This window comes from Elaeis guineensis, chromosome 6 (genome assembly GCF_000442705.2).
Source record: "Elaeis guineensis isolate ETL-2024a chromosome 6, EG11, whole genome shotgun sequence".
Classification (NCBI taxonomy): Eukaryota; Viridiplantae; Streptophyta; class Magnoliopsida; order Arecales; family Arecaceae; genus Elaeis; species Elaeis guineensis.
Window position 1 is genome coordinate 15,384,969 of NC_025998.2, and position 4,206 is coordinate 15,389,174.

Genomic DNA, 4,206 nt, shown 5'->3' on the forward strand with positions numbered 1-4,206 from the left:
TTATGGATTAAAGCAGGCATCGAGGAGTTGATACTTCTATTTTTGATGAGATAATCAAAATATTTGATTTTATCAAAAATGAATGAACCATGTGTGTGCAAGAAGATTAGTGGGAGTCCCACTAACTCTTGGTTTTGTATGTAGATGACATACAGCATATTGAGAATATTATCCTAATGTTGCACTCGATCAATGACATGCTTATCGCAGAAGTTTTCTTTGAAAAGACTTGGGTTAAACATCCAATATACTTAGCATCTATAGAGATAGATGTAAATGGATGCTAGGCTTGTCTCAGTCTAGGTACATAGATTTTATGTTGAAGGGATTCAACATGAATAGGTATAAAAGAGTTTACTTATCCATGTATTTAATATACCAAACCTGATGTGATTTATGCTTTGTGAGTAATCATTGATTTCAGATAAATCTATGATAGGATCATTTGAAAACTGTGAAAAGTATTCTCAAAATACTTAAGAAGTATTAGAAGAACAGTGAATTGAAAGAGTTTCAAATAGCAAACTATGTTTGACTCAGTTAATTGCTGTTAATAAAGATTGCTAAAGAAAGTCGTCTAATGAAAGAGTTCATTACTGAGTTGGATGTGGTCTCATCAGAAATCTACGCACATCTTATGGCACTTTCACCTCATTCATGATTAGATCATAAAATGAGTTGATATAAAGAACAGCATAATGGACCAGTTCACTGAGCCTTAACACAGCTGCAGTGTGTTCGCTATCTAGATTGCATGGGCATCAGGTATTGGAACAATTGACTTTAGTGTAAGTGAGAAATTGAAAGAATAGTACCCTATAAGCCAATCGCATGGATGATGCGATGAAATTTTTTAATATTTTTTTCTGATCATTTACATGATATTGGTTATTTTTTATTTTATGAGATATTATATTTTATCATTTGCTGCATCATATTTTTATGATTATGATAAACCTCATAGATTAGAACAATAATTTTAGGGCCATGATGAGATCATGTCAGTGAGATCTAAAATCTTGATAGTCCCAATCTAAAATATTTTTAATCGTTGGATCATTGAGTCGGAGATCGATAATGCTGGTAAGATTGATACATCCTATGTATGCTCGATGGAGAGGGTGATTGATCTCACAATCATTTGTGTCGTGACACTAATACAAAATCGTAGGTGCTCATTAGAAAATGAGTTCACTGAATCGATCCATAGAGAGAACATCTGATAGAACCTTACAGCATGTCGACAGATGGTTCTCTAGTGAGAGTGGTGCAAGTGATCCTTTAACTTGAGATCACTATGGTACCTTATGCATATGGATCCATACTTTAGTTTATTCCCTAGTGTGCCACTTTAAGATGTGTATGAGATATTCTAGATTTGGTGAAGTGTGTATGAAGGTTGTGAGTGGTCAATATGGAATCGATCACTCTTTGTACGAGGAGAAAATATCCTATATGATCTCATAGGATGATGACTCTGAGAGTCGCTGGTCAGAGCAAGGATGAATAGTAAAAAAAATTTCTACTGATTCATCAATCGAGTCATCATCATCAGATCGAGATATATATGGATAGATATTTGAGCTTGACATATTTTCATGCCCATGACCTGTCTGAGACGTTGTATGATTGAAGGATTGAATTGTACGATAACTCATCATGAAAAGATAATTTTGATATTTTCACCAAATTCTGTCTTCTAGGTAGTCATGACATATTGCTAGACATCAATCTTGACTTGTGAACTTATGAAAATTAAAAAAAAAATAATTTAAAAATTAGTTAGAAAGTATTCTGATTAATTGATGTCTTTGGACTGACCTAATTAAATTAAGTCATGAGTCTAAGTCCACTGCTGACTAGATATGAAACCTAATAGGTCACACATAATAAAAATTTGATTTTAGTTTAATCTATTTGGATTTATTATAAATTCTATAGATTAATTAAATTGCTAGCATATGAATTAACTTAAGTTTTCAAATTAGGTTTAGTGCAAAGGTATTTGTGCTAATTCTAAACTTGTTGCCCTAACCTAATAGGATTAGGTTCAATTTTAAGTCATGAGATGGTTTAACTAATTAGTTTTGAAAGTGTTTCAGTTAATTTAGAATTCTTTCATGCCAAACCACATGCAAATTTAATGGGATGCCCAAAATAAATTGCGGTGAGAAGGAAGAGTCCTTCTAATCCACTCCTCTTAACTCCTTCCTTATTTTTCCATGCATTCCTTTGTTTCAAATATCATGAGATGATTTTTGGGATATGTAGGCACAGAAGTGGAGGAGTCCTTCTGTATGAAGGCTTTCCACACCCAATAACTTTCATATGGAGAATTTATTGTTCGTAGGAACCTATGAGACATCGCATGGGATGTTAATGCACCAAACTTATTTTTTTCTCCCATACCTCTTAATTCGTACATGCCTAAAATTATAGGACTATGAGAAGGAAGAGTCCTTTTGCTCCTAAACTTCTCCACACACTAATTAATTGTGGTGATTTATTGGAATCACCACGTGAGGAATATGGGATGCCAAGAGTTGGCATCTATTGGAAGTAGGTAGCACCCCTTTATTTTTTATTTAAAGGGGGTGCTACTTCTAACATTCCATTTCTGGCTGAGATTAAGCATGAGAATGAGAGAAAAAAGATACAAAAAAGTCTAAGAAAAAGATAAGAAAAGGGGGGGGGAGAAAAATAGAAAGGAAGACAAGAAGAAATTGGAAAGCATGTGATGCTTGTCCTTAGATTCAGATTGTTCAAGTGTTAAACATCTAAATCTGATTCTTGGGTGGTGAGTTCTTATAAGAAATAGTTCCTTATGTGATCTTAGTGGAGGTTTTGAAGGCATACAGGTAGTGGTGCAATCTGTTCTTGAGAAGGATGATTGGTAGTGGACTTGCGAAGATGGCTGCAGCACTACGTCAAATTAGGAAGGATCCTAATCTGTCCCGTGTGGATCACCACTGAAAGATTTCTACTTTGGAGCTTTATGGAGATCTTTTTAGATCATCATCTTTATGTTTGGTATATGATTTCTGATCCCTCGTTAATATGCATGCTAGAATTTTTTGTTTGTAATCATCAAGGAGTTCCTAAGATTTATGTTCCGATAGTCATATTTTAATTATTAAAATTTATTTTCAATAATTGAATGCATATAAAAATTTTTGAAAACTATTTTTTGCTACATCACTGGAACCCAACAACTACCATGGTCTTTTGAAATTGCTACAGACTTTTGAGAAGGATCACCAGCTCCATAAAGAGACGATGAATATAGTGAGAGGACATTATTCCTTTAAGAAAAGAAAGAAAAGAAAGAATAAAAAGGTATAAAGTACTGGAAGTCAAATCCAAAAGCTCAAGTTCAAGGCTGACTAAAGTCAGGCAGAGTGTTTCTATTGTAAGAAACAGAGTCAATGAAAGAAAAATTATCCTCAATACTTAGCTTCTCTTGACCCTAACATACCAAAGAAGAAGAAGCAATCGATTGCTGGACAAGATAATTATATAATAATACCTTGTAACTTCTCAGTTTTTTATATAATGACCTGGGTATTGGATACGGTAGCCCTATTAACATTTGCAATTCATTGCAGAAACTTTAGGTCAGTAGGAGATTTGAAGATGACGAGAGATTCTTGAATGTTAAAGATGGAAGATCACTTTTAGTTTTAGCTTTAGGAATTATCAAGCTTGTATTTAATTCTTATTTTATTATTTTTGATGAATGTCATTACTATCTCAGTTTCTTTTGAATGTCATTTCTATAGGCTTGTTGGCCAAAGTGAATTATGAAATTTCAGTAAAGACAAGCTTTTGTGATATCATTTTGAATTATGTTACTATAATGCGTGGACAGTTAAATAATGATATTTATATTGTATCACGGCCTAATATAATGTACACATCTAATAAACGTCCTAGAATAATTGATGTCACGGATGCCTACCTTTGACATTATAGGGTAAGTCATATCAACAAGAACAGGATGAACATATTAGCTCAAGAAGAAATTATTGATGACAATGATTGTCAATCTGTGAATCTTGTCTACTTAGAAAGATGACAAAGTCATCTTTTACTAAAAAAGGTAAACGAGCCAGTGATGTTCTAGGCCTAATACATACCGATGTATATGAATCCATGAGCACAAGTACTAGAGGAGGATCATTATTTTATTATATTCACAAATGATCT